This window comes from Cyprinus carpio, unplaced genomic scaffold (genome assembly GCF_018340385.1).
Source record: "Cyprinus carpio isolate SPL01 unplaced genomic scaffold, ASM1834038v1 S000006753, whole genome shotgun sequence".
NCBI classification, from domain to species: Eukaryota; Metazoa; Chordata; class Actinopteri; order Cypriniformes; family Cyprinidae; genus Cyprinus; species Cyprinus carpio.
In genome coordinates, this window is record NW_024879352.1 from 768,824 (window position 1) to 796,514 (window position 27,691).

The 27,691-nt window shown below is 40.0% G+C and overlaps 1 pseudogene; it reads left to right on the forward strand.

Moving 5' to 3' along the window:
• Positions 1 to 27,235, forward strand: part of LOC109083026 — a 73,724-nt pseudogene extending 46,489 nt beyond the window's left edge.
• The last annotated feature ends 456 nt before the right edge of the window (positions 27,236 to 27,691 follow it).

Here is a 27,691-nt window from a genome sequence, read left to right on the forward strand (position 1 = left end):
AACAATATGCGACCTATGGCAAAACCTGATTTGACGATGCGGAGCGAGCGGTGTATCCAAAACAAAGTGAGCAGAGGGCAAACGTGGAGCAACAAGGAGATAAAGTGCCTTTTATGAGCTCTTTGTGAGTTTGCAGGTGGTGAAAATAAAATCAAAAGTACACGCAGCAATGAGCGCGCTTAGTCCAGCAGATGGCATTAGGTGTGTTCAACTTGAAGCGGGCGCTGGAGTCAGACCGATCTAGTTAATGGTGGTACTGTGATGTCATACACCAATCTGTCTGCACAGTGCCGCTTTAAAGTCCGAGACACAGCTTTTGTTTGTGGCGTTTCGGTGAGTACCCGTCACGAAATCCTACGTCATTTAACCTGACCCATTCAGGTTGTGAACGTATCACTATGGCTTTAGCTATCTTTAGGGTTCGCTGTGTCAAAAAATGCCACTATGAATGATCAGCAGAACAGGACCAAATATATTGTTTTCTTTTTTGGTCCGAAATCCTTGAGAACGTACTACAAGTGTGAACACACACTTATTAACTTAGTTTGTTTCCATGCTGTTGTTTTCTGACTATGTGTTTCCTAATATTTTGCAGGTCAAGCGTGGGTTGTGGTATATCTGGGCAGAGATAAGAGCGATGCAGCTGCTGGAGTCAGATTTAATGTATGAGCTGGAGCTAACCAGACCCTGTATCCTCAGCTGTCACCTCATGGGTTTGATAACCCCCTTACTACCTGTAGCATTTACTTTCTTCTTACAAGATCCCCTCTCATGTTACAGATCGGGTATAATATAAAATTAACTTCACTCTGACCACTTGTATTTCTCAATATGACCTTTATACATCATTAGATGAGGAGAAACACTTCAAAAGAGCCCAAACGATTGTTAGAAACGTTTCTGATAAATGTGATCCAAGGAAGCAATTACATTTTCCACTGTCATTTCTTTTGAATGATTGGCTTTTTCAGGAACAGCGTCTATAGTACCACACCATTGGTACCTGGACATGATGGACAGCATGAGAGCAAAAAAGATTCCAACATGGAGGACAGGTAAACTGATTCTAGATTTAGGAAATGCGTTCCATTTAAAAAAAAAAAAAAAAAAAAAAAAAAAAAGTTATAACTGAAAATAATTATTTCTGAAAATAAACCAAGAATCATTATCACGCCATTGCTGCGCTTGGTTGTTGAATTATTTGTTGCTTCTTCCCATCAAAAGTACTAGAAAAGTTGTAAAAGGTATAACCTGAGTGTAATTTTCTGTATCTCCTTCCACAGTTTACACACATTTTGGACATCTACACTGGTCTGAACAGTAATCTGAACAGACCGCACCATCGAACCCTGGGGAGTCCCGTTACAACAGCATGCTCCGAGATCTTATGAGATGAGAAATGAGTACATTAAACTTCACTGTCAATACTGCATGATCCGTGCTCCCTTTAACTTCTGACGGGTGCTTCCACTCTGACCAAAATACTTAGTCTGAAGGCAGACCAAAAGTGTGGATTTAAAGTAGAATCGTGCAATTCAGTGGGCACATTTGCCTTCAAATGAATAAATACATTTTAAAATCAAAATTTTCCTGTATTTTGATCAAATAAACATTAAATATTACAGGTGCTCAAACTTTTGAATGGTATTGCTGAACATGTGTTTCTCTCTGTAGGACTCTATGCTGTCTATGCTAACTGTCGTCTCAAGTGATGGAGCCATACCGGCCAGATCCGCCTCCCATTTCCTCCCACTGGGGGCTGCTGGGTCACCACTGGTCTAGTACCTTGCCTGAGACCACTACTCCTGGCGTCTCCCTGCACAGGGAAGGACATACTCAGTGTTCCTAAATTAGAGCCCGGTGTTGTTCTCTTCCTTTGAGCGCTGACGACCATTGCCATTCTTTAAACAATGTAAACATGGCTGTGATCTTGCTGACCGACCTCATTGGAGACCACGGTGGCAAAGTGGAATGGAGCTCATACCTTCACCTGCTACTGCATGCCATCCTTATAGGTAACACATACACACTGTAGTTTATTAACACATTATCACGGGAATGTTCCACATTGTATGTCCTGCTATGGCATATTTGTGCTTGTAGGTTTTGACCACCACACCCTGATGTCTATGAGCCCTGCAAGCAATTACTTCTCCACCTGCGGTCGTCCAGGCACCAACATCAGTGGTCCGTCCTAGCATCTGTACTTCTCCGCAACCGTGAGCTGAACGAGCCAAGAGTTCCTGACCGTCAAGCCCACCTCCCTTCAGGATTCAACCTCACAGGTACTTAAAAGCAAAGATGTTTTTCATGATCTCTCTGGTCACAGTGCTTAATTATTCTACTAAATAATAAGTAATATATTTAGAAATAATAAAATAATTTGTGCAGTTGGTTTGTCTTCGGCAGGTGTAATAGAGCTGATGCCAGACTACCATCCTTCTCCAAATGCCCGACTCTGGCCTGAGCTCCATCTCCACATCCTCTAGCATCAGTCTGGGCAGCTCGGCTACTGCCTCACCTCCCCCCTACTCTCCTTAATGAAGTGGACCGGTCTGCAGCAGGCAGGATGAGAAAGGTCAAAAACCTCCTTGAGTTCATCAGCTCAAGGTGAGGGGTCTCAGGGGGCCAGGTCTGTCAGATTTCTCCCTATGAGTTACTTACTTAGCACTTATCAGAGTGTCTGAATATTCCAAACACTTCAAGCAATAAAGAAATCATGCTTGACGGTTGGTATGTTCAGGAGTGGTTCTAGCAAGAAAGAATTGGGTTGAATAGCTGATGGAAATTCAAAGTTCTCCATGACAATCGGTTAAAAATAAATGTTTGCTTTAAGAGAATGTTATTACTATTGTCTATTGTAAAATGTAAACCTCTCAAACGTAATAATAAATGAATTTATACAAGTTATTACATATATAATTACAAGTATAAAACATTACATTGTATTATTGTTTAAGGAAAAATTTGTAGATAGAGTATACAAGTGCTCCTTATTTGACAAAAAATCCAATTTTTTTTCTTGTAATTTAATATTGACATTTTAACAGATGATTAAATTGTTAAAGTTGAATTAATTCTTTTTATTAGACACCATTTTTGAGGATAAATTGTATTAAACCACACCTAAACACAGAATCAGAAAGAAAGAAAAAAACGCATTTAAATGCACAAGTTATGTATATATTGTAATATTTCTGGCCGTGTTACCAAATTACTTTTTGGAGCAATCGACTCCAAGTTGCTTTGGATATAAGTGAATAACACATTTATGAATAAAACATTTAGTTCTTAGACAATATCATGTCCAACTGGAGTCCATGATAGGACATGATTGTTTATCATGTGACTTTCTCATAGTTGTATCTGCATATTAAGATGGGAAGGTAAAAGTATTTTAACATCAAAACACTGACTTTAGATTTAAATCATTTGTTTTCTGCAGTTTCGTTACCAAACAATAATGTTGTTCCTTACAAGTTTCCCTGGATACATATTGAATGTACATTTATTTTTTGTTAAGTTACTGTATTTTTTCCTCTGCCTGCAGCCATGTCTAACAGGAGAGGGTATTGTTGCTTTGCATGTGTGTGTGTGTGTGCTCTGTCTCATCTGTGTGAATGTTTGATTCAGAGTGTTTACATACAAAATGGTTGTTCACTGAGAGTTGTGTGAGCCTGCTTTGCCTTTGTTTCTATGTTAGACATTTCCTGTTGTGCTACTTGCTCTAATTCTTTCTGATTGGTTGGCTCATAGGAAGCGTGGTCCGCTGTGGAACCACGAAGACGTCTCTCCCAAAAACCCCAACATCAAGAGTGCTGATCAGCTTAGTGTATTCCTCCGTCATGTTGTCAACGTCTTCAAACAGACACCGTCCGGTAAGACACAACATGTGCTAATTTCACTGCACTGTAGTGTGGCCCATACTCTGCATTTGTGCTCTGCATTTAACCCATCCAAGTGCACACACACAGTAGTGAACACACACATACACCCATATTAGTAGCCATATTGCTGCGGCACCCGGGGAGCAGTTGGGGGTTAAGTGTCTTGCTAAAGGGTCTCACCTCAGTCGTGATATTGAGGGTGGAAGAGAGTGCTTGTAATTCACTCCCCCCACCGCCAATTACTGCTGGACCTGAGACTCGAACTTACAACCTTTAGGTTACAAGTCCAACCCTCTAACCATTAGCCCACGACTGCCCCCAACTTCCATATGAAGGAAGAGAATTGAGATGTTTCGGCTATGGTGGTAATGGTTTCTTGTGCTGCATGTTTGATTAGGTTACCAGTTGGAGCAGGAGCTGAGTGAAGTTGCTCTGCAGACAGCTCTGTCTTGCTCATCACGGCATTACGCTGGTCGCTCTTTCCAGATCTTCAGAGCACTGAAGCAGCCACTCACAGCCTCCACACTGTCAGACGTGCTTTCTCGTCTGGTAGAGACTGTGGGAGATCCAGGGGAAGAGGCTCAGGTATGTAGAAATGTCCAACTCTTCCAGAATTACTGATAAGAAAGCAACAGCAGGGCTCGGCAATAAGGATTTTTTTTTTTTTTTTCCTGATCTGATCGGGCCAGTACTTCTGATTTTTTACTTGCCCTGCCAACATACTTGACCCTAAGTAGTGATATTAGGCAATGTCTCAGGGAAAAAAAAAAAAACATATATATATATATATATATATATATATATATATATATATATATATATATATATATATATAATATAATAAACATTCTCTTTGTTTTTATTTATATATTTATTTTTCCATATTAATATATTGTTTTTTTTAAGTAAGCTTTTCTCTCTATTAAATAAATATAATTTTTAATAACTAATTAATTTTTATTTAAATTTAAATATAGTGTATTTTTCTAATGAAAAGTTTATTTAAAAAAAAATCTTTTCTGACATATTTTTGTGTCATATAAACAAATTAAATAAATATAAAATCCTTGGGTCCTTCCAAGATTCATTCTTACAGTTTTAACAAAACATCATCTACTTTAGTCATTAAGATTTGACTTTATTTTAGATTTAAATCAGTTCATGTTGGCCCAATCAGACATGTGACATTGCTTTAACCTGGACCAAAACTCCCCCGCACTGTTCTTAGGCCTTGCTAAGTGTGGATCTCTAAACAGTTCTAATCAAACATTTGATCCGTCTCTTGCAGGGTTTTGTTATTGAGTTGCTGTTGACGCTAGAGGCTGGTATAGACACTCTGGCTGAAACGATGAAGAACTACGACCTGCTCACTGCACTCTCACAGTAAGATTTGCTCTGCTACAGCAAAAAATAAAAACATTATTTCCCCTCATATACAGCACATTGTTTTACCCATATAACCTTGAGACGCTGTCACCATTTCCTTCATAGGGCCTCCCATGATCCTCTGCAGGGCACCAAGTTTGCTAATAACAGGAAAAGTACCGGTCAGCTGAACCTTGGCAGTGGAAGTTTCTTGCAGGTCCATTACAGCCACGCTCGCAGCAACTCCCTCCGTGCCAGTCTGATGGGTGAACGCTTGGGAGACCGTCGCCGCAGCAACACCCTTGATGTAGCCGACCGGTTGGGTGGCAGCCACGGAAATCTAGCCCGCACACGGAGCTTATCATCATTACGAGAGGATGGTGTCCGTGGCGATGGAGGAAGTGCAGCGGGAGGAGGGTGGAACTGGAGGAGGATCTGGTGAGGTGGTGCCACCAACTGACCCCACCAACCTGATGGCAACGGTCTTCTGGATTGCAACGTCACTACTGGAGTCCGATTATGAGTTTGAGTACTTGCTTGCGCTCAGGCTGCTGAACCGACTCCTGGCCCAGATGCCCCTGGAGAAGGCAGACAGTAGGGAGAAGCTGGAAAGAGTGCAGGCCAAACTGAAGTGGTACAACTTCCCCGGCCTCCTGACGCTCTTCCTGAAGGGTTTCACTTCTGCTGCAACGCAGGAGCTCACGATTCACCTCCTCAGTAAACTCATCACTGTGTCCCGTCACACACTCATAGACCCCTCACAGCTAGCAGGTGTGCCCATGTACAATATCAGTATCTGTTTCAGTATTGGAGATTTTGATGAGAATTGAGGGTGTTTCCATATATTTATTTTAAATTATCTTCAATTATTTCCTGTCAGGTTTTCCTCTGAATGTCCTGTGCCTGCTGCCGCACACCTGGTCCAGACTTTGACAACCCCACAGGGTTCTGTAACGGAGGACTGCTGATCGTGATCGCTAACGTGTGCGCTGAAGGAAAAGTCAGCCACACTGGCCAAACTGGCACAATGATGAGCTTGTACTCACAGCACAGTTACTAGCGGACAGCACCAACTGGAATCAACGTCGGTGTGAGCTACTTGCACGACTCCTTCTCTGAAATCCACATTTACCTGGTCACATACCTAGATGAGGGGATATGAATTTGATTGACGAACATCGAGTCATACAGTTGGAAAATAAAAACTATTGAGATATTGTTTAGATGTTCCACCCTGATTTGTTTACAAATACTTTCAAAAGACAGCAATATAATTTCAGCCATCTCCGTGATTTGTTACACAAATAATGTTTTCAATTGTATTTAGTTGAATCGATCTTGGAAGCTTTTGTGTGAAATTTTTTTATTAGTTTTTTAAGTATGATTGTATAATGTAAACTGTTATTAAATATATAATGAATGTATAAATATAATGTATGAATGTTTTTAGATATGATCAATTCTTTATTCATTTACACTACCGTTCTCAAAATCGCCTGGTGTGGATATTTATTTATTTTAAGCAGTCTCTTGACTCTATGCATAGGCGTGCATTACGCAAAAGTAAATTTGGAGATCAAAATACAGTTATAGAAAAAACAGTTCATATTATTATGAAATATGATTTAGTAGCAGGTTTAAAATATACGTTTCTATTTTACATATATTTTATAAATGTATTTCTATTACCTGGTTATATGACACAGTTGGAATTTTCAGCAGCCATGTACCTCCAGTCTTTATTAATCGATGCGCGAACAACCTGTTAGTGCAATCGCTTCTAAAGTATTGTGTGTTCACACGATTCTTTGATAATTAGAAAGTTTAAAAGAACACTATTTACTTTCGTAAATTTTACTGTGTAAATGTAAACTAAATGACAAAGAAATGTCACAGTGGTCCCCCTTTTGATTCAAACCTTTAATGTTTCCTTGAGTGAATGATAAGTTATCAATTTTCCTGAAAAAAAACAAACAAAGAAAGATATTCGTGCTTCCGAATTTTTTTAATTCCACGATTGATTACTAGTCCTATAACATATGCTTTCATATGTACACACTAGTGTGTCTATTATAGTTATTACTTGTTATATTATTTATCTATTATCACACATCTTTATTAGTCATCCTGTCAACACAACCCCCCCCCTGAGTGGCGTGGTCTTTTTCAAGCTAAACGTGCTGTCAGATGAACGTGGTGCTGAAGTTGTTCTCACTTGTATATGTAATCTCTTCCCCTTTGACCTCCTCTCTTTTAGTTATTGGAGAAGGGCTTGAACAGCATGCAGCTATTCCGTGTGTTTACTCACAGCATATCTATCCGCCTGTGTTCTACCCGAGTCCTATTGACCCGTCTGTGCTCACTGTCACTAACCGTGTGACACACTTGGAATTCATGTGAAGATCATGTGCAGTCACTACCTGTACAGCGATGCAGTGTACGACTCTTACTGTTTTCCTAGTACCGTCACCACCAGACGGAACATCAGTCCCCTCCCAATCATTATTTATTTTACGTCACACAGCACCCCATGTCCCCTTTTAACGAGAATAATGAATTACTGTAGCATTCCGTGTGAACTTGCTTGACCTGGCAGACTATTGAAGCTTATGTCGTCTAGTGGTGTCAACTCGAGGTTTTACATCACGTGCGGACCGTATGGGGAAAAATGGGCCAAAGTCTTTTGGCGTTTGTTGTTGTCGTTGCACACGACACGCACCTACAGCGCTGTCCCTTGACTGGACGGAGGCCAAGTGTTCAATGTCTGAAGTTCGTAGATGGACGGTCCCCCGCTCGGCAGAAGTCTGGTGGTTCCTCGAATGAGTTGCACGCGCTCCTACACGAACTTCATGAGGGTCGACCGGCTCCCCGGAGATTCGCTTTCCACCCACATCTTACCTTCACCAAATCATTCTACATGAACCTTGCCAGTGGAATTTATAATACACCTTGGCCTATCCCACCTTGCTTGACCACCCATCTACCGAGGTAATTGGCATATGTGCACATCTTCCTCTGTCTTTCAAGGGCACTTTTATTTGCGGTTTATATGTTACAACTGTGCGCATTTCAAAGGGGTGTGTAGTCCCTAAGTTAATGTCTGTTTTTTTTTTTTTTTTTTAATGAATTTTTTATCTGTTATTCACCAAGAACCCATTTTAATTTTCACAAAGATTGACTTGTATGATTAATGTTACAAAAAGATTTCTGTTTCAAATAAATGCTGTCTTTTGGAACTTTGTTCATAAATGATGGGGGCAGCTGGCCTAACGTTGAGAGATTGGGACTTTTAAACCAGACGTGTCGCAAGGTTCGAGTCTCGGTGCTGGCAGGAGTTGTAGGTTGGGAAGGGCAAGTGAATGAACCAGCTGCTCTCTTCCCCCCCTCCCAATACCCATGGGCGCTGAAGTGCCCTTGAGCAATGCCACTGAAACCCCCAGTTGGCTCCCCGGGCGCTGGATCTAATAGCTGCCCACCTGCTCCGGGTGTGTGTTCACGTGTTCTTATGTTTTCACACTTCTCAACTGCTGTGTGTGGACACTTGGATGGCGTTAAATGAAGAGCACCAATTTCGCGTACATGGGTCAACATACTTGACAAATGTCACGGACTTTCACTTTCGACTTTCAAATAAATGTATCAACGTTTCCACAAACACCTTGAAAACATTTATAACCATGTTTCTTTAGCACAAAATCAAAATAGAAAAAATGATTTCTTGAAGGATCATGTTACATGAAGACTGGAGTAATGCTGCTGAAGCTTTATCTTTGTTTCCACAAGGACACACATTTATACTAGTATCAAAATAGATAGAACAGCTATTTAAAATTTTACAAAAAATATTTCACAGTAATTGAATGATTTGCTGTAGCACCCAATTTTTTTGAAGGCATAATGTAAATCTATTGTTGTTTCCAAAACCTTTTTGAACGTTGACAACTGTTTTTTTAAATTGACCTACAGACACCTATTATAGGGCATAAAGTGTGGAGACCAGCGACGTGCAGCAGCAGAGGGCTAATTGAAACACCGCAGGTAATGCCGTGACGAAGAAGCACACACGTCTAATCTACGTCCTCTGGCTCCAATTCACAAATGGGGTGGTGCAAGTCAGCTGTAAGAAGGCCACATGCTCTTCACAGGTGATTGTAACCTATTTTGAAAATCTTTTTCATTCTTAATGACCAACTGCGCTTGGATATGCTTTTTTATGGCAAAATTCTATTAAATGGTGATATTGTTATTCGCTTCCAGAGAAGAACCCGGGAGAACTGATGAATGTTCCTATCTCTTGGGGCCCAGAGTCGGCCCCGTGCCTAAAAAACCCCTCTGTACGTTTTCCTTCTGTTCATTAATATCAGGTATACGTTTTAGCAGTGGATAATACACCTCTTTTCTGATAGGTGGTGGTTACTCTTCAAATGAGGATTGGATGCAGGTGACCAACAGACCCAGCGTCGTGATCCCTGTAATGAGGAAGTGAACACGGGGAGGAGGAAGTGCAAGCAGAGGATGCAGGAAGTGAACAGCAGTTTGGTGTCTTCAAGGACTTTGACTTCCTGGATGTTGAGTTGGAGGATGGAGAGGTGAGCACTGATGCTCTGGGCATGTTGTCTCATCTTTTGATAATTAACAAACAATCCTCAAGTTTTTTTCTTGCAAGCATCTCAGATAGGGATGCACCGATGCCATTTTTTCCAGAACCGATCCGATACCAGCACAGTTTTTAGTAGAATTTTATATCTCAATGCATGTTGACCTGATCATCCCTGTTTGTGTTAAACACAATCTACTAAATATAGACAAATTCATTATACATAAAAATATATAATCATATTCTATGACAAAAATGCTATTAGAAACTAGGTTAGTGGATAATTCAGCAGCAAAAGTTACTCTAGAAAATCATTCAATCATTCAATCATTTAAAAACATTATTTAGTGGGGACCAAATAAAAGTGAATAAGTGCAGGACTAAATCTGGTAAACTGTTACACATTGCTCTTTGTATTGTTGTAAAAAACATTCATGAAAAGCAATTAAATATATTTATGTATAAACATATACTATACAATTAAAAGATGTTTCTTTTAAATGTGTAGCACAGTAATGAGGCAGCAACATATGATAGAGAGGACAGAACAAGAAAAGCTATTAATAATCTTTCATTGCGCAAAAGTATTATAATATGAAAGGCTCAAAGATGACTGACAGCCGCAGTGGAGAGAAGAGTTTACGGGAACTTAAATTTAACGACTTGTATATTCATCTGAATCGCACATTAAACTATGGAACGGCTTCAGAACACTTAGAATATAGTGCACGAAAACTTTATGGTGCTTTCATAATGTTTTTGTGTCTTTCGTGGGGCTTAATAATAACAGAATAGTATACGTACAATATCTGATTTGGATTGGTCTTGTCTAACTGATACCCGATCCGGCAGAAAATGGCAGTATTGGAGCCAATACTGATACTGAGTATCAGATCAGAGCATCCCTAATCTCAGAACTGTTTCATGTTTCATCCTTAACAAAGAGAGAGTCTATATGTGTTTGTATTTCTCTGACATCACCTGTGTCCGTTTGTGTGCCTCCACATTATCTCTGTGTTTTAACTCTCCCTAATACTCTTGTTATCTTTTTCCTCTTTTGCGTCCAGGAGCTTCAGGTAAGTTTTAAGCAGTGTTCAGGGAAACATTTGTGTTTTAATCTATAATTGATTGGCTTCATCATTCAGTTAAAGATATGCCCCTTCAGAAGTTTCACAATATGTAATGTGATTCCTGCTAGCCAATCAAGTGGGTTTGTTTTGATACTTGTGGCTAATGAGTGTCACAAGTACATGGATGGCGCAAATGAGCAATTTAAATGGTCATTGTTGTGGTGTTCTCCGTGTTCACCGACCCCCACTGTGCTCTGTGGTTATGCGTATTGTATCGTGTTTTTGTATAGTGAATTCATTTAATTTCTGGTTCCTTTATTTGTTCGTGTTCCATTGCTTGCAGTTAAAAGTTGATCTGATTTGCTCTCGTTGATTTGTCTTGTGCACTGCAGGGGGAGAGCTGGACACGAAAACTTCAACGGGGGTGTGAAGCCGCTCTCTGGGAGAAGCATTGACATAATGGTGACACGCCGTCTCTGCAGGTGCCCAGTCTTCCGGCAGCACACCCAGTCTCATCCAGCGGAGGGACACCGATGATCATCTGAGGAGGAGGTATGAGCGCTAGCCAGATTCTCAACCGCTCCAACCCGTAATGCCCCTTCCTCTGGGACCCTCGTGCACAGGGGGCACGGCATGGCCTGGTCTGTTGCGCCAAATTGGCTTCTTAGACGCTGCCACAGCTTACGTATAAGGGGTTTAGACGCTTGCTTTCTGCATAACCCACACTTCCAGTATCTTTAGACAGGGGTCCTCTGTACTTCTCCCCTGCCACCCAACCAAGCCAATGATCATTTGTAGTACTCCAAACCCCTCTTTTGACTCTTAATTCCATTTGATTTCCCCCCCCTTTTTTTATTTGTTTTGAGTAAGTATTGGTGATGGGAACCCATTTTTTCTAGTCTTTTTATTAGCCAGAAGTACTTTAACTACATTATAGCTGTTTTGCATTCTTCTACTAACTTTGACATAGTTTTTTTTAGACCCTTGACAGCATGATCTCATTTCGAGGCTACACAACCGAATCTGCACATACACACTGCTCAGCAGAGTTCCACAAAATTGAAACATCCATCATTAATACAGTTATACCTCTTCTTGCGTGTTTATTAATTATTTGAATGATTTGATTATACTTTTTTAGCTTAAAGCAAGAAGATAGTACTTTCCACTTAAGGCTGGAATACTCTACACAGCTTCTTAAATCTGAACACATTTTAAAACACTAGGCATTATAAACTTTCCGACATTGTAAATGGTTGAATTGAAGTATTATGGCTAAAGATTACACACTAACAGACTTTTAAGTTTTTCCGAACACAACAAACTCACACAGAAACGTAACCAAAAAATCTGTATGTCATAACAGTGGATTTTCTGTGAAATCTGTCAACCGTGCTGACTGACCCAAATCTGCAGACTGCCTCAACAACTTGGTTCATCCAGACTGCAAAATGTATTTTTTATACCAGACTTTAATTTAACCCACATTTTAAAATGTTTTTTGCCTTAAAAATCAGAAAATGCCCAGTTTCAGTATAGTACTTGTGAGCCTACTTTTTACTTTAACAGCTTCAAATAGTTTTTTCTGCATGAATGTTAAACTATGCCCTATGAACTTATTTGTTCTTTTCTTTTTTTTTGTGCTCTAACCTCTAATAATTTTTTTGCACCCTTTCGCTTTTGCTATGGGGGCATGAGCTACTACGCAGAGCGTAGAAACTGATCAATTTAAACGTTCTGTGTGAGTTCATCTCTTTCCTGTTTTTTGTTTTGTCTTTCCTCTACACTGTTGAATATGTCTGAAAGATGGTATGAATTGGTCTTGCCAGGCTTACGTCATTATTTCATGTCGCATGTTGTCATGATACAAGATGATTAGTAGAAATATTATGAAGTGCGAACTCAAGGATATTTTACATTGACAGCTATTAGGTGCATTGCAGCATAACACCTCTAGTTTAGCAGCGACTTCTACATGCTTAATTAGTGCTTTCATTTTTTACTAAAATATTGATTCACTTTTGTTTTTTTTCCCCCCTTTTCAATTGCAGCTTAAATAGTGATTCAGCGACTGATGGACGCCATATCCAATGTCATATGGACTCCCTCCAGCAGTCCGGCAAGAATCCCTCTCATTATTGTCTGGACTGACGATGGCCATGCCTACCCCACCGTGCGGCCGCGCCCAGAAAGCCCCACACCATGAGAACCCCGCCCACTCTGACAGGCCAATAGCAGCCAGCTGCCTGACGGGGGATCAAATCAGAGTCTCGAATAAATTGTGAGTGCACGGGTGCTTTTTTACCATTGGCTTTTTGGCGTTACTTATGGAGTCCCAACTAGTGCTGTTTTCTAACCTATCAAATTCCCTGTATCAATGCAAAAGTGTCACAATTTCAAGCTTTTAATGCAGGGACCTTGCTGCTAAAGTGTTTTCCGGAAAGTGTTTTATTTTGAACACTGGGCACTATCTGTTTCGGTGTGCCAAAATACTGGCACATGCTCTCTTTTCCTCGCACTGGGTGTTGCTTTAAAATTGGGATGCTTGCACATCATCTGACAGTAGATACTGATTGACTCCTAGTGGTTGGTGGCTTGCTCTGTGCCTGCTTGATGTTTGATTCGGGAAGAGCTTATCAAAGACAAACATACACCTCAGGCATGCTGTGCTAGAACTACCTCAAATTTGGTCCCAGAAAGGGTTGAAAAACCACAGACGTTAACACACTTTAGGCTCTGACGAAAGACCACTCACTTCTATCCATGGACCTGCCAATCTCATGTGAGTATTTAGTGAAAACACCACCCTTCTACGAGGTTTGGAAGGCTGAATCCCCAAACATGAGTAGTCATGTGCAGTTTCTTTTAATTTTGTCCATTTGTGTTTACATGCATCCACTGACTGGTTTACACTGACTGAGAATTCTATCTGTTAGGATAATCAATTGATCAGTTTAGACACGCATATTTATTTGCCGAATCATCCCCCAGGATAGCACCTCTGTAACAACTTCCAGAAGCAAGGGGATGAGGTTAAACACACAATGTGGAAAACCTGAGCAGAAACTCAATGTATGTTGCGGTTGTCCTTTTACAACCCTGTTAAAAGCAATCATTTCACCCAGACATTGGCCCTTGTTTACTTGTCACCCTCATTTTGGAACACAATTAAGACAATGTTTTGAACGAATGTTCATGTGCTTTTTTTTCCATAGAATGAAAGCTGTCACCACGTGCTGTCAAGCTCCACAACTACAAAAAAAAAAAAAATATATATATATATAATCAAAAGAGTCCATATCATTAATGCATTATATTTCATGTCTTCTGAATCAATATTATAAACAGACTGAAATGTAATCTTAACCAATGGCATTCTGTGTTTTGGACATCAAGTTTGAATATGTGAGAGCTACATGGAGGGGGACGCTTTCAATGAGTTAAGACTACATTACGTGTTCCTTGCAAAAACAGCTGGTGTATGAGAAGACTTGGAATATAGTAAATAAGTGGTTTGTTCAACTTTTATGGAGCTCTTTGGTTGTCTCCTCCTTGATCACGTTATGCTTTCATTTGAATGGAAAGGTGCAGTGTGAAGACTCTTCAAAGTATATTTTGTGTTTCAGTGTCATGCATTTTGAAACAGCATAAGGGTGAATAAGTAGCGACTCATTTTTTGGACCGTGAACCTATCCCTTTAAATCGAAGATCATGCAATGCAGTAGTAATCAAGTAAACAAAAGGCACAGCCCGACTGAGAGGACATTAAAAGACTGCTAACAAGCTTTAGCCAGCCATTGTTACTAAACACTGTAACTTAACTAACTGCTGCTATCTGAATATTTTATTTTTTATTTGGTTGATTTTAAATGATGCAGTTCTATTCTAGAAAAAAAATATTTTTAGGATGTTCCCCCAGGTCAACCTTCATACACACAACCATCCCCGTTTATATGATTTCCAGTCACAATGAATCTGTGTGAATGTCCTCTGGTCACAATTCATAGCAGAATACCTCTCCTGTTGATGTTGATGTTAATGAATGAACTTTTGATCAGTACCTGCTCAGTCCAGCCAAGACCAGTTGAGTCCAGTCAAGTCATACCTCAATATCAGCTCAAGGGCATCTCGCCTGTCATTCCTCCAGCTCTTAGCGTAATGAGTCCAGATAAAAACCATCGATAGTCTTACTCATCTGCTTGGCCACCACAGCCAAGAACGCCTAAAAGCTTTCTCTAAAAATACCACCTCTATGGCTCCACGCCACCCACCCCTTCTTCTCTTAATGCATTAGACTCATAAATAGAACAAAAGCAGGAGAAGAAGAAAAAAAAGAACTCAAGTTCGTTCAGTTAGATGTTGTTTTTTTTTTTGTCTCCTTTAAACTATGTTTGAATAATACATGAGTCTGAGATGGAACAGTTTGTTCCTAGAGATGTTTTACCATCATTTATGCTGTGTGCTGGAATTTAACAAAATGATAACATCCATTATACATCTCAAAGGTCTTGAGATTTAAAGACTTTGTGACACTGAGGTCATGTGACATTGTCAACCAGCTTTTTGCATGGTTGTGTGTGATCCCAAAAGTTTGAACGGCTTTAAACCACTCATTTGTAAGTAGTGGCCGACTATATAATAGTGGTCGATAATATTGCTAATATTTGGCATTTTTTTCATTTAATCGGCATCATTTTTTTTTTGTCTAATAAGTGTCGAAAGCCAGACTATTTTTTTTTATTCTATATATATATATATTAATATATATATATATATATATATATATATTTTTTTTTTTTTTTTTTTTTTATAACAGTGTCAGGAACACAGGATCTCCCGTTTCCCATCTTAATTAGTTTACTGGGGTTTATTTTCAAAATAATTATTAATATAGTACATATAGTACATTTTATGTAAAATAAATTTAATTGCAACATGTTATTTACTATTTTTAAATTAAATGCAAACGAGAATAAATGGATGGATAACTTACATATCTTGTCTTTATAATGGCAATTGGCCACCTTACTCTAAGATATTAGATATCAGCTATCAAAAAAAAAATCATTGGCTGACCACTAGTTTTAAGCAACTGTTGCTGAAAAGACTTTCATGCTCTGTTTTTTTTTTTTTTTTTTTTTTTTTTTTTGTGGTTACATGAAGTAGAAGATAGTAGAAACAAGTCATAAGCACTATATATTGAATTACGGGAATATTGGCTTATGCAAGTATCCATTGAGTCTTGATTGTCAGATATGTTATGAGGGCTCAGGGGTAAAGTGGTTTCCCCATGAGTTTGATTGATTTTTATAGTTAGCTGTTATTTAGCTCAGTGCTTTTATGTGATTTATGAATGGAAATACAGTGGTCCATTTAACTTTAGATCCTCTGATGTCACAGGTTTGTTCCCTCAGCTGGTCTCATTTGCATTATAAGTCAGTGTGGTGAAAGATTAGCCCTGTAGCATTATTGATTTTTCCTCTCATAATCGAAGCACAGAATGGCGTATAGTAAGGCCGTTGTTAGTGGCTGTGCTTAAGGGTCCCTTGGTGATGTTTCACTCTAAGTGTAATGTTCACCACTTTAGCCTGAATGTGGTCCAAAAGAAATAGTCCTTTTTATTTCAGTGAAAATAAATACAGTTTCTACAGCAACAGATCTGGAGTTTTGTGCTTACTGCACTCAAAAAGATTCAAAGATTTGTTGTGTATTATTAGAGTATAAAGTATAATGGTATTTATTGTCCCCCAAAATACATGTTGCCCTCTTTGCCCCAGTCCTGACTGCCCTTTACTGTCATTTTTGCAACTGCAGGATGCGAGTGTAACTGCAACAGATGAATTGAATTAAAGCAGCAGGGTGTCAGTGAGGATACAGGGTTTGGAAGTGCCCCTCTTTTTACCCTCAGACCACCCTGAGCTTTGTGACTTACCTGACCTCCCAGGACCCCACCTACGACCTGGACCCAGCAACCCCCTCCGCCACCAGCTGTGGACAGCCCGCCTGGGATCCCTTTTTGATGACGAGCCGGTGCTGCCTCCCCCTGTCATAGGGACTCCACCTTGGACTTCATGTGCGAGGAGGGGAGACAGTTCTGCCCCTGGCTCTGGTGGACTCGGCCCCTGATTCAGTATGTGAGGAGGACGTGAACCTGGCTCTGAAAGAGCTAGATGATATATGTGAGGAAGAAGAGGCAGATTTTTTTAGACGGCATGTCCAGGTTGGTCTGTGATTTCTGTAGTAATCATTCAAGGGGTTGAAAGTTGAGTCAGTCATGGCTCTGTTCCTAAACCCTACCTTATTGTCGACTAACAACATAGACAGCTACCTTCAAGGCAGCATCCTAACCAAAGTGCAAAGTGTATTACTTGAATGCCAGGTTACACAACTAGCTCCTCTCACATGAAGCACAACATATGAAATTATCAGTTATGAAATATACAGTCAGTTAAAGGTTGCCCAGATGCCTTTTTATTCCCTATTATGTGTAACAACTTTGGTCAGGAGGTCACATAAGATGCTCTCTAGTTAGGCCGCTCACCATGTTTTGGTTTAAGTGTGTAGTATAATTAAAATAGTGGGAAAAAGTTTTTTTTTTTTTTTTTTTTTTTTTTTTTTAACTTCCTGACCTAAAACTTTTGAAAGGTAGTGTAAATACCCAAAATATGTATTGTTGTTTCAAATATACTTCCAAAGTTTAATATCACATGCTTCACTAACCATGATTTTTCAAGTGGACTGCAGATTTATTTTACTTTTGATGTCATAACATAGTACATGGTTGTGAGGCAAACCTGTGTGAAGTTATCTTTATTTAATATGTAAATAATATAGGGCTTTTCCAAATTTTATTATGTACACATTATTGTCTTTGACTGATAATTGCAGATTAGCATTCACCACTGCAAATACGTTGTGGTCATATGCATTTCTGACTTCCTCCAAATGTGATTCGAGTGTGATCACATCACAAAACATTTTGGACCCCATTTACAGACATGTACATATATGCCGTTCACTTTGGATCTTTAGACTTTTTTTGCTCTGTCTGTGTACCATTTAATACCATTCAACATTTGCTTTATCTTCTGCCGTGAATAATAAGGATGAGTTTTTTATTAATGCGGGTTGAATGGTGATCTCATACTTGGCAACATCATTGCTCTTGAAGGTCAGCCATCTATACGAGAGCACATCACAAAGTTCCCCCAGCAAACTCACTAAGTTCATTCTTATACACACACTTCCTCTGCAGTGCTATATATCATCCTCTAAGCCCTGATGTGTCCGGCTCTATCATGATCGATTAATAAAAATTATAGGCAGCGATTCAACAAAGGGCTCTAATTCGATTTTTTTGCACAATGAGGGCCTTTCTGTGCTCTTCCTGGCAACTTTCTATGCCTGAGATCCATTTAGCAGAAAGAGAGCCTGAGTGTGAGAACCGCTCTTGTGCGGCGCAGCAGCAGCAGCGAGTGGGGGAGGGAGGGGAGCGTGAGAGAGGGAAAAAACAGAGAAACGTCACAAACGCAGCGGGGGAATTTTAGGCTAAACACGTGAGGTGAAAAAAGCTCGGAGAGGGAACGGCGAAAAAAGAGCACAAAGGACAGTGAAGAGAGCAATAAAAGCTTTTAGTGAAGATGAAGGAAATGTCTTCCACGCCTTTCAGCAGCACTGGTCTCAGATTCTTCTATTCGGTCTGCTTCATCAAGCTCTTCGGCCCCTACAGGCCTGTAAGTGTGTGTTTGTCTCTGTGTGCTTATGTTGCTGTTTCTGTGCATCTGCAGAAGATTTGGACTGTAACAACACTGCAGCACAGGACATCTGCAGAGAGAGAGAGACGAGGGGGGAGGAGGAGGGAGATCTTGATAGAAAGAACAGCATGTCTCGGTTTACCGTTTTTTCCTCCCTGAATGATGTACTGCTTTGTGTACTCCTGTCTCTCTGTGTGTTTGAGTCTAGCTCTTTTCCTTCTCTGGTCACAGTCAAGATGAGGGTGACATGCAGACGGCTTCTCTCTGAACTCCAGGCATCACCACCTCCGCCGCCCTTTCTTTCGGTCTATTTTGGCAGCTATTACAGCCCGTAGCCTATGCGACGGACAGAAGGGGGGGAAGAGGAATAAAAAAGCGCTGGCGTTGCCAATGTCAACCAGATGTTGTCAGACTCAGATGGGTCTTGGTGCTGTTACACCTTCCATGTGCGTCTCAAAACTCTTCCAGGTAAAAAACGACGATTGTTTGTGAGTGTGGAACCTGCATGTTACATGAATATGAATATACAGTTTTTTTGCAGGCCGTATGCACCTTTACAGTTCAAAAATCTGGTTGTTAGTAAGGTTTTGTTGTTATTACTTTATCCGGCAAGTATTACTTAAATTGATCAATGAAGTAACATTTATAAGGCCTTACAAAAGATTTCTGATAAATGCGTTTCCTTATCAAAGAATCGTGGAAATCTATTTTTAATCAAGGGTTTCCACAAAAATAATTAAGCATGCACAAGCTGTTTTTACATCAGTTGATAATATAAAAAAAAAAATATTTCGCTTAAGCAGACAAATGGCTTATTAGCATAGCAACTTCGATGAGAACTGATTTCTAAAGACTGGGAGTAATGAACCTGCTGAAAATTCAGGCTCGTCCATCACAAGAATAAATTACATTTTAAATTAGATTTGTAGTAGAAAAGCTTTTAATTTTTTAATAAGAGACTTCAACTTTTCAAAAACAATCTAATACAAATCTTACCACCACGAACATTTTTGAAAAGAGGCTTCTACTTACATTTATAAAAAATGGGTTCTTAAACTATGGCCAATTTTGGTCTGTTATGGACTCTTAAACTTTTAAACGGTCATTAGTTTATTTGTCTACTTATAATTTCCTTAGCAGTGTGTTGGACATGCATCAACAAGAAAGTACTAGCATGTTTTTTTCTTGAACCATCAGTCAACAAACTGTCTTTTCCAACATCTCAAATCCCCCATTTTAAGCATTTTTGGAATGAATGACATTGTTACGGGACTTCAACTTTCTAGACATACAACTAATTTAATTGATAGCATTTTTTTATGCTATCCTAAACACACTATTTTTTATTTCATAATCAAATTTGTGTAAGTTGATATTTACACATAGCTTGGTATTTGACTGATGTATAGCTTGGTGTTTTTCTGCAGTTACTGAGTTGATTCTCTCCTGTCTCTTTAGCCAACATTCAGAGGAAACATTGACTTGATTACCCATTTGTGTATCCTCAGTAACGATTCCTCGGTTGAGGGCTGTCAAACGAATGGGAAACCGAGTTCCTCAGCTCTCTAGAGGTCATGACCTCCTTTGCCCCGTGTCCGTACAGTCCTACTGGATGCGGATGAAACGTGTTGAGTGTACACTTACTTTGCACCTCACATCTGAAAATGAGCTTATTGATAGTTTGATATGTAGTTACACTTCCCAGCCCACTTTTTTATCTATATGTGTTGATAGTGTGCAATACTAGGAAACAATGTTGGTATATTTAGTAAACTGTGTGTGTTTTTAGCTGGTCTCCGTGTGGGCTCTGGGGTGGAAGACTCTGAAGTTCAGTGTGTTGGAGTTACAAGAGCATGGACCTGGCGGGGGCCTTATACAACGGGGGCGGAGCAAGGAGAGTGGAACGAGCAGCAAAACCGGGGGTGAAGATGCTAACTTCAAGTTATGTATCACGTGTATAATATTGTGGTTGTGTGTGTTTATTTTGTATTTTTTCCAAGTAGTTCAAAACAGCCATATGATGTCTTTGAGTAAGGAACAGAATGCAAAAGTTACGGTTACTCACTGTAAATCTTTTCTATTAAATCTGATGCCCAATAATGAAAGAAATGTCTTTGGTTTCACTTATTACAGGCAGAAGCAGTAACCTGATTTTTCAGGCTAGATCCAATTCCTGTGTAGTTTGTTAGTTAAAAGTTTAGTCTTTACACCCACTCTTTAAGGGGTGATGTTGAGGAATGCATCTGATGCAAGCGCGAGAGAGAGGTGCAGCAGAGGGAGAGTCAAGCTGACAGTGCAGGATCATAAAAACGTCTCTCTTTGCAGTTATTGAGTTAGCTGGTAAATCCATATAAGGATGTTGATTTAGCCAGCGTTAGTTTCCGTTAGCCACCCATCTAGAATCTACAGCAGCCAATTTCTCTCTATTGACACGGTCACTACGCAATAGCTCACGGAGGCCCTAAATCATTTAGCTGGGCGGACAGGCTCAGGAAGGGGGAGTAGAGGGGGACAATGGGATTCGTGGAGACTAGAGGACAGTAATTGGATGAGACACAGTGGCACTGCCTCTAGAGCATTATGTGCCCGACCCCTCTGACGCTGCTTTAAACAGACCCTCTTAATTTGCTAAGTAGCAGACTTATTATTAACTTTACCTCACACCCACTCGTATATTTGCACTATTAGTCTCTCCCTCTATTTCTGTTTAACGCATGTCTCAGGAACGGTCATCTGTCTTTTGCTCACGTTCACACCAACATCAGAAATTTCACTTCACTTCTTATGCCTTTTGGTTAATAGGGTATCTCCTTTCTGTTTCTCCTTTGCAGTGGTTGGAATAACTGACAGAAAGAACCTTCGTGTGATAAAGACCAGCCGACCCAACTCTCAAGCTCAGGTATAAAAAAAAAATAAATGCTTCCCACACTCACCTCACTGCATGCTCGTGAACGTTTGTGCTACTAAACACTTTCTATTCATCTGATGAAATAAAAACCGAATGTAAGAACATCTCTAAGAATGGAAGCAGAGTTTGATTCGGAGGGCAGCTGATCTTTCTATTACCCATAAAACCAGGCCCACACAGAATCGGTGCCTCCTGAACTCACCACAGATTGTCTGCACAGAACATGCAAATGTCTGTTATTCATTTCGAGTTTTGCACATCCTTTTCATCCACACAAAGCTGAGTAGATTTTCTCCAAAAATGAAAAGGAGTTTTGTCTTCTTATGGTAGAAAGGTTTACCTTTAATGCTCTCTGTGTCTAACTCTTCTATTCAAGTCTTAGTCTCTGCTGTCCCAGCGAAACAGCATCTTTATTTTCTGTGATGTTAAGTGTTTTTGCAATTTTGTGATGCCACAGTTGGATATTTCTCTGTCTTACCTGAAACTTGCATCTGTCTCGCTCTCTTTTATTTCCACTTTTTTAATCTATTGGCATATATTTAGAACAGTGTAGACAAATGTTTTGAGTGTACATAATAATGGGGAAAAACAATATAAGATCATTTCTCCCCTAGAAAGCATTGCCATGTTGACTGCATTTTTTTCTGTCATTGTTAATTATCAACAGACTGCAATATTTCTATCTATGTGTTCTCCTGTGTTTGGTCTTAAGGTGTTATCAGCACACTAATTTTTGGTCCTTTCTCTCATTTCCTGTGTTACCCTTTTTTGTGACCTGCTGTCCTTTTTTTGCTAGAGCAAATGGAAATGCTAGCAGTAAGTGGTTTATCATATTTAAGAGCCTGTCACCAATCCTTTCTATTTAGACATGCCTACTGAACATTCATCTATACTTCACCTTGATACATCTGCACAGTCGTTCTCAACCAATCAGAATTCAGAACTACGCCTACATATGCTGATCTCTTAACACTGCCTACAAAAGTGTCTAATTCATGAATTATTCATAAATCATCCCACTACAGCTTCATCATGATGATTATTTAATTGGGGATCTGCCCCCATACTTACAGTTTTGGCACCTTGCTTGCCTAAATGCTAATTTTCTAATGGGTTACTAGTGTTTTTAATGCTTTTAGAAAGTTTGACACCATTATGCATACATTGTGTGATTGGACATTCGAGCGGAGGATGCGACGTGAAGAGAGACAAGTAGCTTTGATTCTGATTTTTTGTACTTTTCATTTGTGCATGCTCCACACGCACCTTCATCCATCTTGTACCCTTTGCCTCACCTCCTGGACATATTTTGGGATATGACAATTCAGATCGGGACATTTTCGTGAAAACATTACTGCTTTCAGGGTTTAGTTCTGATAAGGGAAAACATACATTGATCCCAACGTGTTTACACAAATGATGCAAACCGAGGATATTTCTTAAACACTGGATTCCCTTCTCTCACTCGCAAAGCCAGGATGTTCATCCATCTGTCTTTTCCTTTCCATGTGTTTCACTCATGATTTGACATCAGTTTATTACGATCTTGACTTGCCTGTTGGCTTTTTGTTCTGGACTGTGCGGATCTTCGATTACAACTCAAAGAGTGTTAAGGTTGATGGTGTCATTGTCTGGTCTGTTTTCTGTAGAGCTGGAGTTGGGGTCGCAAATCGGACTGTATAAGCTGCAATTTCCAGCTCCTGCTGCCCCTCTTTCAGGCCTACTGCAAATCATCAGAAGAGTGGACACATCAGAGAGAGGCCAGAGGTTTGTTTCTGCTTGTGTGTTTGGTTGCTTTGTTGCGCTGTCACTACAGGACCCATTTGTAAAGGCCCGTTGAGTGATTCCCCATAAATGAAATATTATCATTTACCTCCAAACTAAAGGTTGTTACCCACAGACCCGTTACAACTTCTGTTCACGTCTTCAAAACACAGAATGACAGATATTTTCGATATGAAACATAGAGTTCATCACACCATACATAGACACAACATCAAATATGGTAAATGGAAGGATACTTGCCCTTGTTGTGTAAGAACAAAACTCATTGGTTGTGTAGTGGCAAACCACAGTACATTTGAGCAATCCTGCCAGTTAAGTTATATGATTGTGCTGGATGTGAAATGGGTATTATATTATCAAGGGATGTTTATGTGAATAAAAGCCTCAATTAAATCTCTTCCATCGTATATTATTAAAGCCCTCACGTGTCTTCAGAAAAGACGGTTTCGCACACTGTTGTTTAGTTAGGTCGTTGTCACAACAGATTGTCAGGCTCACTTTAACATGCGTTGTTCAAGATATAAATGTTATGGATTAGAAGAGTGAAAGATTCAGTTTTCATTTGGCCCAAGACTTTGGTGTGAAAATGGCCTGTAAATTAAGCATATGCATAGATTTATGTCATATTAAACAAGAAATACAATCCGTATTTGTTTAATGTTTGGCGCTTTTTTAAGGTGCCACAAACAAAAGTGCATGATTAGAAGACTGCATTTGGGGCGTATTGGACATGAGACAGTTTGTTTTCTCTCTGTATTGGTGGTAGTTTGTGCCTAAGGTGTGCCAGTTAGAGACACCACAAATGTCCTGATGCAACATACTGATCTTAGTGAAGGTTTCCTTCCTTCTGCCCTCACTGAGGAGAGAACCTGATATGCCTTAACAAAGACCAAGCAAAGCCATTCAGGCCAGTGCTCATACAATACTAAACTCACGTACACTCTTGTCGAGCTGCAAACCTATACACACATCAGAGCTCAGCGATATGCTTGTTATTTTAGAAACATTTAACCAGTCCACATATATTTAGCTGTGAGACGAGAATTTCCGTTTTGAGTTAATAGGCATTGCATTTTGGAATATCAGATTTCAATTTTCAATATCATGTTTTATTCTTAATATGATCATGACTATGGTGCGCAGTTAATGATTTTGGCAACCTGATTGCTTGTGTACTTGGCAAACAATGAGTGGTTTTAGAGTTGTGTGAGAATATAGATGGAATGTTGTTGCCCTTGTGTGTTTCTCAGGTGATGCTAACATGTCAGAGGAGCTGACCATCTTAGAGAGCTGTACGAAGGAGGACGATGTCAGTAGGTGACTGACAGGACAGCGGACTGGGCGAGTTTGAGTGAGCGACCAGGTCCAGCCACAGCAGAAGGCTACATCCACTCACCTAACTCGAAGAGCCTTATAGCCAAGGGACTGTCAGCACAGACCAGTTGCTCAAGTTAAAGACCTTCCGGTAATAGATACAGGCGTTGAGGTGGCATTGACACGCTCGCCCAATTAAACGTCTTATCGAGGACACGAAAGGGATAGCGTTGGGGACCTTGGATCATTTGTCTTTCCATAATATTGCCAAAGATAGAGTATTTATAATAAACGCTGCAATATTTCATGAAAAAAACCGAGTTGACAGTTTGAAACGTCATGGGTCTTCAATGTCGCAATGAAGCTGATAATATTGTAATGCCACATCCGAGTGCAAGGATTATCAAAACACAAAAAATATGTGGAGTCTGCGACTTGGTTCAGTCCATCAGTTGTTGATGGAAAGAGGCAAATTGAATGTGAGCCTTCAGGCTGGATTCTGAGGAAAGAGGGCAGGATAGTTTAAGCCGCTAAATGAATGGTTGAAGCAAAATACATCACCAGTCAAAGTATGTTGTTGAACCAGAAGATCGAATTGACATTTGACAACTTTAATCATAATATAAACATTTATATGTTCTCTCATAACTAGAACTAAGCAAAACTCTTTGAAACTCTTTTTAATAGTTTTTCATCCTAACCAGATGTACACGAAATGTCCAAGATCTCATTCTTCATGGTTTGTATGTTAAACATTAAATATATTCTGATTGGCCAATTTCATGATAGACAGACAAATAGTTAGCATCCATAATGGAATTAAGCATCTTGTTGAACTCCTGTAGATCTCTTCCTGTATCTGTTTACCTCTATAAACCCACCTTCTGTATCTCTTACTTCTCTTCCTTCCCTCAGGTGCCTGTGGCCTAATGACATATTTGGCAGTGAGAGGGATGATGCAGTACAGACGCTGCTGCACATTTACTTCAGGCACCAGACTCTGGGTCAGACAGGCTGTTTGGCTGTGGTGGGCCCCAGCAGGGATCTTTCTCAGGCCAGCACACGCCTCATGGAGCTCAACCTTCAGATCCGTGAAGCTCTCTGCCAGACTCAGATGCACCCACACACCCACCAGACGCACATCTTGTCCCCGACCCCCACGGCCCACATCCAGACCCAAATCGACACGCAAAACACAGTCCTCAGCACTGGACTGTGAGAGCTTCACGATCTCGACTCTCTTCCTCTGGGCCGGCGAGTTTGGAGATTTTCACGTAGACTTCACCTCAAAGGGCTAAAGAATGTGTGGCTGTTAGATACTCAAAACTATTACGCACGTACCATGTTTTCCCCCGTCCCCCTTTCTCCAGTAGTTTAACTTCTTCAGATGTCAGAAAAAGTACGAAGAACAGGACTGGTCAAGAACCATTAGGAGGGACACTGGGCGATAATGATGCTAAATTTGAAGCTTTTTGGCGGAATGACCTATGACCTCTAGGCGGTGTCTTTTTAGAGTGATCCGCATCCTTCTGCTCCACTATGCACTGGGGCAGAGATGGGATTTGGAGTGTTATTGTGAGAATCAGAGTATCACGATGGATCAGCAAGACTGTCGCATCGCTGATCGCAAAAAGCATGCTTGAAAGAGAAGCCTGCAACAAATATTTTTTTGAGAAATGTATTTTTTAACAGTCTTAGGTTGTAAATGTTAGGATATTTAACATGTAAGCTGGGGGGGCTGCACCCTCAGTATAAAGAGTTTTATCTGTTTAACTTTATTGACCTGCATCGGGGAGAACTTTCAGCTTTCACTGGGCCGCTCTTAAAAATCCCTTAATCTATAACCAAATAAGTAGCTGCCTGTAGGAAACCATAGACTCTTGTGTGTGCGTGTGTGTGAGGACGAGTGCGAGCGTGTGCTTGCGAGTGCGTTTGACATGAACTGATATTTGCACACCCGTTCTCTCTCATACATGCACGTTAACAAACCGAAAGGCACAAGTGAAGTGCAAACTGGCTGCAACTCATGGAAATATCAATAACTTATTTTACTCTGTATATATTTTAGAAAATGTATAGTGTAAAAGCAGTATTTTTCCTTGTACATTTGTGTAATGCACTGTTCAATCAGAGAGAGCTCAGTAGAGGGTAATGACTAATGCAAAAAATAGTGAGTTGAATAGCTTTTGGGATGCAAGTAAGTCACGGGCTGCCCTCCCCTTTATGATAATATGGCACCTTAATCTTCAATATTTTTGCCATATGCATTCCTTGATATCCACTGAGATCTCCATGTTGGCTCAAAGTCCCTCTCTGAGGCCCCGCTGGAGCCACTGGCTGAGGGGAAACTGGGGCTAGTGTTTGTCCATGTTGGCTCTGTCTTAACCCTAGACTCAGGGCTGCACTGAGGGTTTGTGGGCTCTGTGACGTAAGGCACTGCGCTTCGCTTGCCGAACTCCAAGAGACAAACCGCTGTCCTGAAAGCATTAACCGCAAACATGGGGGGAGGACGTTAAATCTGTCGTGGCACATTGAGAAATAAAACATTCACTGTATTCATTCCTCTGGGAGGTCTCTTCTGTTGCTTGTTTGATACATTTTGAATGCTGTTCTTAATTATTTAATGGATATATTATTTACATGGAATAATATAGTTTTTATCTAGAGGTGCATATCCCTTTTTATTTTTTATTTTTTCCCCCCATCTCACATTTCTCTCTGGTTTGTCTGTCATCTGATTTATCTGCTTTTCTCTGTACTGTTAAATAAAAACCATTAAACAAACAACAATTATATATTTATTTTTTTTAACCCTATCTAAAATAACTGCAGTGTTTTATTGTAGATATCCAGTTATTAACCCTATCAGCAGTACATGTTGATTTAATGTGGTGTTCTCTAGCATCACTGGTCTTTTCTATTAAGACCTGTTCACATCAAGTGAAGTAACTAGAACCACACCAATAGATAACTTTTGGTTTATAAAGCGTGTGCTACAGTTGTGCCATCTG